Source organism: Myotis lucifugus, unplaced genomic scaffold (assembly GCF_000147115.1).
Source record: "Myotis lucifugus unplaced genomic scaffold, Myoluc2.0 scaffold_192, whole genome shotgun sequence".
NCBI lineage: Eukaryota > Metazoa > Chordata > Mammalia > Chiroptera > Vespertilionidae > Myotis > Myotis lucifugus.
Genome location: NW_005871240.1, coordinates 2,002,708 through 2,015,853, shown reverse-complemented (window position 1 = coordinate 2,015,853; position 13,146 = coordinate 2,002,708). Strand labels below are relative to the sequence as shown.

The 13,146-nt window shown below is 38.8% G+C and overlaps 1 pseudogene; it reads right to left on the bottom strand.

Annotated features, from left to right (window-relative positions):
- Positions 1 to 1,874: 1,874 nt before the first annotated feature.
- On the bottom strand, positions 1,875 to 3,211 carry LOC102421295 (annotated as a pseudogene).
- Between the last annotated feature and the right edge of the window lie 9,935 nt (positions 3,212 to 13,146).

The window sequence follows — 13,146 nt, the reverse complement described above, 5'->3', positions numbered from 1 at the left end:
CATAAATCACAGGTGAGCTGGAGGTTCAGAATGTGAGAGACTAGATGTTGGGTAGTTTGAACAGCAGTTTGGGCTGCACTTTTTTTTTAACAAGCTCACATAATTTCTTTAACACAATTTTTAAAATTTAGTTTATTACTTAAAGATTGTACATTTTCTCTAAAAGATATAAATATATCTTTACTATAATACTGTCTTGGAAGTGGGTTGTTTAATGCATAGTTTATTGTGGCTTTATCTTTCCAAAGGGCCTGATTATCTTATTACAAAATTAATTCACCTCTTGAATAAACAAGAAAAGCATTATTTACTACCCTTCTTGTTTTTGTTCTAAATGTTGATTATGAGAAAACCTGCTATGTTCCACAGCTGAATAGTGCTGAAGCTGAGTCACAAGGACACTTCAGGCTCCACAACTGGACTGAGGTCAGTGAGTTTGCTTCCAGGGGCACTGACAGGCATGTCTCCCACCAGGTCCCTAGTTGGGCAGGAGTGCTCCCAGACCATGACTGGAAGAGACTGGATCCAAGTTACAAGGCTCTTTTGGACTCTGCAATCAGACAAAGTCAGTGGACACACGTCCAGAAGCTCAGTAGGGCATGTTTCTTATTGTGTGGCTATGCAAGTAGGACTGCTCCCTTACAACAGTTGATGAGGCATTTTGGTGGGTCACATGCTACTTCAAGGTCTACAGTCAGTACCAAGGTCTATGGGCCTATTACTTGAGTTATGAGCAGGCATGATTCCTCCAAGGTCTCTTGCTAGATTGTGCCGGAGGCAGGACAAAGGCCAAGAGAACTATAGCGAAGTCCACAGGGGGAGAAGGCTATTTCCAGGTCTGTAACCAGGACCACAGTCAGTGAGCCTGCTACCTGTATATGGGCCTGCCTTCTCAAAATGATCTTCCTTGATCTTGGGTTCCACAAATTACTACTTGGATCCCAAAACTCTCCAGAAGTCACTTTTGTTCATGGACATTTGCCAAATTATTTTTTTAATATATATTTTACTGATTTTTTACAGAGAGGAAGGGAGAGGGATAGAGAGTTAGAAACATCGATGAGAGAGAAACATCAATCAGCTGCCTCCTGCACACCTCCTACTGGGGATGTGCCCACAACCAAGGTACATGCCCTTGACCGGAATCGAACCTGGGACCTTTCAGTCCGCAGGACGACGCTCTATCCACTGAGCCAAACCGGTTAGGGCATTTTTTGACTTTTCAACAAAATGCTTTTTATTTAATTCACTAGAAATCACTTCACTGATTAAATCATCAGGAATTTTCAGCACAAAATTTAACATCTTAATGACCACTGAGCCTGGGCTCTGGGGCTTCTCTGCCTCTCTCAGTCCTGAAAGGGGTTTAGAGGAAGAGGCATCATTAACAGAGACCAGGTCAGATGGCTGCAGGTCTTCCTTTCCCAGGCATTGGACAAGCTGCTCAATTCTTGTCCAGAGCAGGAAAGGGACAGTATTTCAGAAAAGTCTAGTAAAGAACCTGTCATTGCATTATAAGATCTTTCTTAACAATTTACATCAACCGTTTTGGTCCAAATTTAGTTGCATATGTATATGTATTCCCCCCCAATTCTCTCAGATGAAAATTTCCTCACTTTGCTCTTGGAAAGAGGATACAGGTTTTTGTGCTCCTCTTCCAAGCCAAATAAAACCACCCTCCCCGAAGTCCAAAATGATACTTCTGGCCTTGGATGTGCAGCTTCTGATGGGCTGACTCAAATCACCTAGAAAGGGCAACTGTGGAACTACTATGCATGCAGCCTTCTTTGAAAATCTGTTCTTCAAGTCAACTCTTCAGAACCATCCATGATTGGGTACACAGGCTGTAAGGTTCAAACAACTTCTATTCCATCTCAAGAGCTAGGTTCAGAGGAGGCATTGGAATGGTCTGGAGCCAGAGCGGTAGCAGTGGTCCCAGGAGGCAGGACCTCAATAACTTGAGGCTTGTCAATGATGTGGGCCGTCTGGTTCCCCTTTTCCACAATGCCAACGATCCAGGCTTGGTGACCCTCTCCATACTTGGAAGATTTTATCTCAGAGCAAAAGCGAGCAGCCTGTTCCCTTGTCAAACAGATCAGCAACCCCCAGAAGTTTCTGCTGAGGTTCCTTGAAGGAGCCCAAAGCGCCTACGGGCCTTGCTGATGGCGGCCATCTTGGAAATGATGGGCAGATTATGGATGACAAAGGACATCTCATTTCTTTGTTGTTTGGCAAGATTTTGAGCGTGCCCCAGAATGCCAAAGCCTGTGATATCTGTGGCTGCAGGGGCATTAAATATGTGCATCAACCCAGCAGCAGTTCTGTTCAGGGTAGCCATATTGAACATGGCTTCCTGATAGGCCAGCTCTACCTCTTCTCTGGAGACCACCATCTTGATCTTATTCCACCTTTCAGGGTTATCCAGCCACTAGTGGGCATTGACAGCCACCTGGGTTCCTAAGGGCTTGGTTAACACCAGCACGTCCCCGACCACGGCACTGTCGGGCATGATGAACTCATTGGGCTGACACACCACCGTGGCCACCCCACCCAGGATGACCCAAGGGTTTACCACAGTCTGTCCGCCCGTCACTGCCGTCCCGCCTTCCTCAGCAGCATCCCAAAAGCCTCTGACCAGGAGCAGGTGATCTTCTCTCGTTCCTCCTCGGTCATGCTCTGACTGACGCTGAGGAGCATTAACATGTTGTCGCATTCGGTATGCCCATGGCATAGAGGTCGCTCAGCACGTTGGCGCAGGCGATGTGCCCCATCATGCAGGGGTCGTTCACCAAGGGGTAGAAGAAGTCCGTGGTCTGTACCAGCGACAGGCCTCCGTGCCTCAGGGAGATGACGCAGGAGTCCATCCCGATGCCCGGGGCTGGGAAGCTGGGGCTGGGTTCCGCCAGGACCTGCAGGCCGGCTTCCTGGGCCACCTCTTCATGGCCTCCGACCAGGCCCCGCCCAGTGGGGGCAGCTCGTAGGGCCGCGTCAATCCCGCAAGGAGTTTGAGCAGCGTCTCCTGGGGGACCTTGCAGCCTCAGCCCTTGAGGCCGAAGAAGCCCGTCAGCCGCCAGCTCGGGCTCAGCCTCAGGGCCTGCGGCTCGAAGGGCCTGTAGCTCGAGAAGCCGTGACCCAGAGACAAGCCCGCCAGACCTGCCGAACCTGCCGCCGCCGCCTCCCCGCCAGCACCCGTCGCCGCGGGGTCTGCCATCCTGCCTGCCTGCCTGGCCGGGCGGGAGGGGAGGAGAGTCCCCTTTAGTTCCTTCTCCAGTGAACATGGACCAACAGTCAGGTAGGAGCACAGCGACTGCAACCGGCACGACTTGAGCCAGGAACTCGCCAAATTATTGCTGTGCGAGAATATGAGCAGAGCACCTCCTCTCCCATCAATTTGTTGACATCACTCTATAGACCTTAAATATATACAATTTTTATATCTGTATTTGTTTATTATATCTTAATAAAGCCATGACAAAATAAATGGAGATATATCTATCTATCTATCTATCTACCAGTAGATAGATAGATAGATAGATAGATAGATATAGATATAGATAATACTAATAAAAACAAAGTGGGAATAACTATATTCATTTCAGGGAGGGCAGACATCAGACCACAATGAGTTATCACAAATAAAGAGGGGCACTGATAATAATAAAAGGGTCTATTCTCCAAGAAGATATAACAATTCTGAATGTGTAAGCCCTAACAACAGAGCATCAGAATACATGAAGGAAAAAATGAATGAACTGCAAGGAGAAATACACAAAGCTATAATTATAATTAGAAAATTCAACACCCCTCCACCAAACAGAAAAACAGTAAGGACATAGTTAAACTCATTAACACCATCAATTAAATGGATAGGATGAACATCTATAGACTATTTCATTTAACATTCTTCCCAAGTTCACAGGGTACATTCTCCAAGATAGACCACATTCTTGGCCATAAAACACACCTTAACAAATTTAAAAGAATACGAATTATATAATATCTGCGCTCAGACTAAAGTGAAATTAAACCAGAATCAACAAGAGAAAGATAGCTAGATATCTGAAATATATGGACACAACGCACTTCTAGGTAACACGTGAGTCAAAGAAGAAATTGCAAAAGAAATTAGAAAATATTTTAGACTAGATGCAAATGAAAGAACAACTTTTCCATATGTGTGGGATTCAGCAATAACAGTGCTTAGGGAAAAATGTATGATATTGAATACATATACTAGAAAATAGGAAATGAAAGCTCAGTAATCTAAGTTTCTACCTCAGAAAACTAGAAAAAGAAAAGAAAACTATATCTCAATTAGGCAAAAGAAAAGAGATAATAAAAATTAAAAATTAGAGCAGAAATCAATGGAATTAAAAACATTAAATCAATAGAGATAATAAAACCAAAAGCCAATTCATGGAAATGATCCATAAATAGATAAGCCTGTAGCCAGGCTAACTTAAAAAATAGAGTACATGAATTATTAATATCAGAAATAAAAGAAGAATCATCACTGTTGATCTCATGAACATTAAAAGGATAATAAGGAATATTATAAACAACTCTATGTCCATACATTTGATAACCTAGGTGAAAGAGACCAATTCTTTGAAAGACACAATCTGCAAAAATTCACACAAAAAGAAAAGGACCATCTGAATAGGCCTTTATCAATTAAAGAAAGGCCTGAATCAATATTTTAATACCTTTCAAAACAGAAAGTGCTAGACCCACATGTGTTCATTGGTGAATTCTACCAAACACTTACAGAAGAAATTATACCAATTCTCTATAATCTCTTTCAGAAGATAGAAGCAGAAGAAATACTTCATGAATTATTTCTTAGTGAAGCATCACCTTAATACCAAAACCAGACCAAGATGCTACAAGGAGAAAGTACTATAGACCAATATCTCTCATGAAAGTAAATACAAAAATTCCTCAACATAATATTTGCAAACTGAATCCAACAATATACAACTAGAGTTATATATCACAATCAAGTGAGATTTATCACAGAAAAGCAAGGCTGATCTACCATTAGAAAATCAATTAATGTAACCCATCACATCAACAGGTTAAAGAAGAAAAATAATATGCTCATGTCCAATAGATGCAGAAAAAGCATGTAACAAAATCCAACATCCGTTCATGATAAAACTCTCAATAAATAAGGAATAGAAGGAAATTTCTGCAACTTCATTATGAATATGCCAGAAAAAGAACCACCTACAGCTAACATCATACTTTTGGTGAAAAACTCAAAACTTTCCCACTAAGATCAGGAACAAAGCAAAAATTCCTCTGGTCACTGCTTTTCAACATTGTGCTGGGAGTCCTACCTACTGCACTAAGGCATGGAATGGAAACAATTATATCAAGGTTGCAGGGGACCATGTTAAAATAGCTATGAGCCACTTAACAATGAGAATACTTTCTGATAAATGTTCTGTTAAGCCATTTCATTGTGTGAACATCATAGAGTATAATTAGACAAATCTAGATGGCATAGCCTACTACACACCCAGGCTATATAATATAGCAGTGATTTTCAACAACGGTGCTGCAACAAATTTTAAAACATGCAATATATGACCATATAGTCAGGGCACTGAACTCTTTTCCCCTAGATTGTCAAATAAAAAATGATAACAGCCAATACAACAGCCATCTGGTAATTAGTAATTAGTTTATGTGTGCAATGAGATGAAAAAGTTTGAAAATCACTATGATATAGCTTTATTGCTCCTAGGCTACAAGGCTGTACAGCATGCTACTGTATAAGACAACCAAGATTAGGTGACATCAGAGGAATGGTGCTGCAAGGGCGCATCTTTTCCTATCCCCCTGACATTTCAACAAGTTAATCATCTATAATTCAACACAGAAATCCTGCTCAGCACAGACACATGCCTTAGGTGTTTCAGTGCATGGGTCTCTCAGGCATGTGTCTGTAATGAGCAGGATTTTTTAACACCTAAAGGAGGGCATCCATGAATGAATGGGGAAAAGAGACAGGAGGAAAGTGCAGAGAGCCTACAGACACAGCTCTGTAGCCCAGAGCTGGCAGCTCAGCTGGGAGTTGGCAGTTCAGCAGCTCAGCCTGGAGAGAGGAAAGAGCTGGCAGTAGCAGGCACTTCCTTTGTCCAGAAGGAACAGAGAGCTGTGTGTGTGTTTGTGTGTGTTTTGTGTGGCGGGAGGAGGGTGCGGGCAGCCCAGCAGGACAAGTGGCTAGTGGCAAGAGTAGCCCTGGGCAAACTACGGCCCGCGGGCCGGATCTGGCCCGTTTGAAATGAATAAAACTAAAAAAAAAAAAGACCGTACCCTTTTATGTAATGATGTTTACTTTGAATTTATATTAGTTCACACAAACACTCCATCCATGCTTTTGTTCTGGCCCTCTGGTCCAGTTTAAGAACCCATTGTGGCCCTCGAATCAAAAAGTTTGCCCACCCCTGGGCAAGAGTGTGAACAGTGTCTGAGTAAGCAGATGCCTGACAGAGCACAGGGCCTGCAGTGATGTTTCAAACAATGAAATGGAACCACAGAGTCTTGCCACTGCTTGGGTCCAGGAGCATATAACCTGTAAACCAAGAGCTGTTGCAGTAGAATTGCTGTTTCCCCCTGTGACTGATCCCCAGGAGGGGTGCTTAGGACTGGACACCAAGGAGGTCAGGGGTCACCATTATGGTGAGGGCAAAACAAACCACACCCCCAAGCAGCACAGCTATATTGTCTTATGGAAGGTGCAGAGGTTCAAGACTGGGATATCACAGAGGTAAAAAAAATCTTGCTATTCAGCACCATCTACTTGAAAATAGTAGAAAGACCTCTTCAGGGATAAATGCAAAAACAACGGACAGAAAATGTATCAATGACCACCAGAAAGAAAATAAAAAATCCCCACAAAGCAGGCTGGAACACATGGAAATGTGTTATATAAATGACAGAGATTTCAAATTGCAGTTTTGAAAATACTAAAGAAGATGGGAGAAAAAACTGACAGGCAATTCAGTGCACTCAGAAAACAAATCAATGAACAAAAATGAGTATTTTACCAAGAAAATTGAAACTTTAAAAAAGAACCAATCAGAAACCCTGAAAATGAAGCATTCAATTAAGAATATTAAAAGTGAATTACCGAGCATAGAAAACAGAACCAACTAGTTACAGGTAAGAACTAGTGATATCAAAGAGATAGGAATCAATAAATGACACAGAGGAAAGAAGAGTAGAGTGAGACTTGAGACTAAAGAAAAATGAAAGAGCTCTATAAGACCTATCTGACTCCATCAGAAAAAGCAATATTAGAATTATAGGCATTTCAGAGGAGGAAGAGAGGGAGCATGGAACATAGAGTCTATTCAAACAAATAGTGGATAAGAACTTCCAAAATCTATGGAAAGAACTAGATTCTCAAATCCAAGAAGCAAACAGAACACCTAGTTACCTCAATCCAAAGAGGCCCTCTCCAAGGCACTTGGTATTGAAGCTGTCAAAAATTAATGTCAAAGAAAAAATTCTCAATGCAGCCAAGGAAAAGAAGGAAGTGTCCTACAAAGAAAAATCTATCAGAATTTCATCCAACTGCTCATCAGAAAATCTACAAGCCAGAAAAGAGTGTAACCAAATATTCAAACATCTGAGAGAAATTACTAGCCACAAATAATATATCCAGAAAAATGATCTTTTAAATATGATGGAGAAATAAAGACATTCCCAGACATACAAAAGCTGAGGGATTTTATCACCAGAAAACCTCCATTGCAGGAAATACTCAAGGGAGTTCTTCCATCTGAAACGAAGAACATAAGGTCACAACATTATAAGTAAGATCACCAAAAGACTTACATAAACAGGGATAATTTGTAACTACGAAATCATACAAAAGGAAGAGGAAAAGGCCTGAACTGGCAAAGGAAGTTGAATATCAGTTGCACTCAAAAGGGAAAAAAAACTACCATATATATGCAACTTCATTTCTTATAATCCTAATTGTAACCACACACAAAAATCCTCAAACCAGGACATGTACCTTAAAAAAGGGGGGAAAAAAGTAAAGATGTATGGAATACCACCAAACAAAAACAATTTGCAGAAACATAAAGGAAAAGAAACCATGGAGGCACAGAGCTACCAAAACACAAAAGATAAAATGGCTGTAGGAAATCCTTATACATCAATAATTACCCTAAATGTAAATGGTCTGAATTCACCAATAAACGGGCACAGAGTGGCAGAGTGAATCAAAAAACAAAACTCAACCATATGTTGCCTACAAGAGACGTAAACTGCAAAGACAAACGTAGATTCAAAGTAAAAGGGTAAAAAATGATTCTCCAAGCAAATAACATCCACAGAAAAGTAGGTGTAGCCATACTTATATCTGACAAAATAGATTCAAAGATAACAAGAGACAAAGATGGACACTTATAATGATAAAGGGAAGACTACATAAAGAAAACATGACACTTCTGAATATATATGCACCCAATCACGGAGCACAAAAATATATAAAACAACTACTCACAGATCTAAAGGAACACAATCATAGTTGGGACCGTAATACTCCATTGACAGCTCTAGACAGATAAACCAAACAGAAAATCAATAAAGAAATATCGGCCTAGCCCTAGTAGGTTTGGCTCAGTGGATAGAGCGTCAGCTTGCGAACTAAAGGGTTCCAGTTCAATTCCGGTCAAGGGCACATGCCCAGGTTGTGGGCTTGATCCCCAGTAAGAGGCATGCAAGAGGCAGCCAATTAATGATTCTCTCTCATCGTTGATGTTTCTATCTCTCTCTCCCTCTCCCTTCCTCTCTTAAATCAATAAAAATATATTTTTTCAAAAAAGAAATATTGGCCTAAAATGAAACACTAGACCAAATGGACATAATTGACATTTACAGAACCTTTCATCCCAGAACATCAGATTACACATTCTTCTCCAGCACACATGGAACATTCTCAAGGATAGATCATCAACAAGTTCAAGAATATTGAAATTATATCAAGCATATTCTCTGACCATGATGTCTTAAATTAGAAATCAACTGCAAAAATTAAGTAAAGAAACCCAAAAATATGTGGATAGTAAACAATATACTACTAAAAATGATTGGGTCAAAGAAGAAATAAGAGATAAGATAAAAGATATAGAGAGAAACCAATTAAAATGACAGTACAACATATCAAAACCTCTGGGATGCCACAAAAGCCGTAATAAGAGGGAAGTTTATACCTTTACAGGCCTATCTCAAGAAACAAGAGAAATCCTAAATAAACAACCTAACATCACATCTTAAAGTACTAGAAAAATAAGAACAAAACAACCCAAAGTCAACAGAAGAAGGAAATAATAAAAATTAGAACAGAATTAAATGAAATCAAGAACAAAAAGACTATATAAAACATTAATAAAACAAAGAGCTGGTTCTTTGAAAAGATTGATACAATTGTCAAACCCCTGGCTACACTCACTAAAGAAAAAAGGGAAAAGACCCGTATAAACAAAATCAGAAATGAGAGAGGAGAAGTCACCACAGACATCAGATATACAAAGGATCACACTAGACTATTATGAAAGACTATATGCCACCAAATTTAAAAATCTAGAAGAAATGGATGTTTCTAGAAATATATAACCTTCCTAGACTAAATCATGAAGAATTGGAAAATCTAAATAGACTGATTAGCAGTGAGGAAATTAAAACAACCATCAAAATCATCCCCAAAAAATGAAGTCCAGGACCAGATGTTTATACCAGTGAATTCTACCAAATGTTCAAAGATTTAAAACCTATCCTACTCAAGGTCTTCCAAAAAATTGAAGACAAGGCAATACTTCCCACCACATTCTACAGGCCAGGGCCAACATAACCCTGATACCAAAATTTGGCAAAGATAACACAAAAAATAAAACTACTGACCAATATCTCTAATGAATACAGATGAAAAAATCCTAAACAAAATACTAACAAATCAAATACAACAGTATCAAAAAAATAACATCATGATCAAGTTGGGTTCATTTCTGGGGCACAAGGATGCTTCAACATATGCAAGTCAATCAAAGTAATATCTCACATTAACAAAAGAAAGGATAAAAAATCATATAATCTTATCAATAGTACATAAAAAGAATTCAATAAGCTACAACATCCATTAATGATTAAAATACTCAATAAAATAGGAATAGAAGGAATGTACCTCAGGATAATAAAGGCCATATATGATAAATTCTCAGCTAATATCATACTTAATGATGAAAAACTGAAAGCTTTTCCTCTAGGATCAGGAAGACGACAAGGATGTCCACTCTCACCCCTCTTATTCAACATAGTGCTGGAAGTTCTAGCCAGAGCCATATGGCAAGAGAAATAAATAAAAGGAATCCAAATAGGGAAGGAAGAAGTAAAATATCACTTTTTGCGGATGACATGATTCTGTATATAGAAAATCCTAAAGAATCTACCAAAAAACTATTACAGTAAATTTTACTGTATAATTTTACTGTATAAACAAAAACAGTAAAGTTTCAGGATACAAAATCAACATGCAAAAATCCATTGCCTCCCTGTATACTAACAACAACATTTCAGAAAAAAAAAATTCCTTTTGCAATAGCAACCAAAAGACTAAAATACTGAGGAATAAACTTAACAAAGATGTGAGAGACCTATATACTGAAAATTACAAATCATTACTAAAAGAGATTGAAAAAGACAAAGTGGAAAAAATATCCCGTGGTCATGGATTGGAAAATTCAACATAGCTAAAATGGCCATATTACCCAAAGCAAATACACAGACTTAATGCAATCCCCATCAAAATCCCAATGTCAATTTTTAAATAAGTAGGACAAGAAACCAACTCCATTATAATCTTACTAGTGGCCCGGTGCATGGATCCATGCACATTGAAAGGAAATTAATTAGAAGAAATATTTTAATATCATTATTCACCCTTTCTGTATAATAGAAGTGTCAGAGATGAAAGAAAATTAGAGAAAAGAATATGAAAATAACATATAAATTGATTAATAAATAAACAATAACAAAATGATATGACAACAACAAAGACATGATATAAAAACAACAAAAATATGATATAAAAAAACAAAAATATGGTACAAAAACTTGATATAAAAACAACATTGATAAAAACAATGACTGATAAATTGATTAAAATTATTCTAATATCTCCCTGTATACCACATTAAAAGTAAAAACACTTTCAGAGTGCTTGACTAATTTCTCTTGTGATGAAGTATTTACAAATTTAAGTTTAACATCACATGCTCTTTGAACTCGAGAGAAAGCAACATATAACTGACTAGAGTTTGTCCTTGTGATTTATTAATAGTCATCGCAAATGCTGGCATCACAGGAAACTGTCTTCAAATTAATTTAAAAGGGAGGCCAGTGTCAGATGGAGACAAATCAATTCTTGGAATCAGAACAACCTCTCCTTCTGCAGATCCTGTTAAGTGCACATTATATGTACCAGCCGGTCAGTCAGTCAGACTTCGGAGGGACGTATATATGTAGATGATACTACCATCATATATGTAGTCCATCATTGACTAGAACATTATGTGGTTAATAACTGTATGCAAAGTCAACTGTGTTCCTATATTAACTGCAATGAAACAGAATTTGAATTTAAAATCACTATATTACTGCCCTGGCCAGTTTTGCTAAGTGGTTAGACTCTTAGCAGTGGTTCTCAACCTTCCTAATGCCGCGACCCTTTAATACAGTTCCTCATGTTGTGGTGACCCCAACCATAAAATTATTTTCGTTGCTACTTCATAACTGTAATTTTGCTACTGTTATGAATCATAATGTAAATATCTGATATGCAGGATATATTTTTATTGTTACAAATTGAACATAATTAAAGCATAGTGATTAATCACAAAACAATATGTAATTATATATGTGTTTTCCGATGGTCTTATGCAACCCCTGTGAAAGGGTCATTCAATCCCCAAAGGGGCCGCGACCCACAGGTTGAGAACCGCTGGGTTAGAGTATCAGCCTGCACACCGAAAGGATGTGTGTTTGATTCTGGACAAGGGCATGTACCTGGGTTGCAGTTTGATCCCTGGCTCCAGATTGTATGTGGGGGAGGCAACCAATTGATATGTCCTTCTCACATTGATGTTTCTCTCTCTTTCTCCCTCTCTCTTCATATCTCCTTTCCACTTTCTCTGAAAATCAATGGGAAAAATATACTTGGGTGAGGATAAAAAAACACACAAAAAAACCCACTATATTAACATCCTTAAATTAAAATACTTAGGCATAAATATAATAATATATATAATATCTATATTCAGAAAACTATATAACTCTGATACATGAAATCAAACAACTAAATAAATGGAGAGATATTTCATGTGTATGGATAAGAAGGTTCAAGATGTCAGTTCTTCCCAACTTGATGTATAGGTTCAATGCAATGCAATCAAGATCACAGCAAGTTATTTGGTGGATATTGTCAAACTAATACATATAGATAGATAAGTAAGAAAAAGACCCAGAATATTGAAGAAGAACAAAGTCAATTAACTCACACTATCTGAGTTCAAGACTTACTATAAAGCTACAATAATCAAGACAATGTGGTATTGGCAACAGAATAGACAAATAGATCAATGAAACAGAATAGAGCGCCCAGAAATAGACCCTAACAAATACAGTCAACTGATCTTTTATAGTTCCTTGTATAAAGTCCAAAGTCCTCTGAAAATGTTTCTGTAGTATGGACTGTTTGTATCTGTAATTGGACATATAATGGAACTGAATTCCAGTGCAAGAGTGTGAAGGAAGAAGTAACATAAATTACTGAAAGGAATAAAGGGGTGCCATTATGAAACATAGACAGGTGTGAAGATAAACTTCTTACTAATGATGTAGTGTTGCCTGGTCTGAATTTTGTTTAAGTTCCTGAAGATTTGCAGGCCTGAAGAATGGTACTGAGGCAGGTGGTTTAGACTACAACTCCCATCAGTCATTGTTTGAGGGCTGCTTCCCAGGACATGGATCCCCTGGCTGGAAGCTTGCAGTGCAGTTGGAAGTCACCAGGGGACACCATCAGAGTTGGCTGCAGCAGCAAGAACAGGTTTTAACAGAAGTCCACAG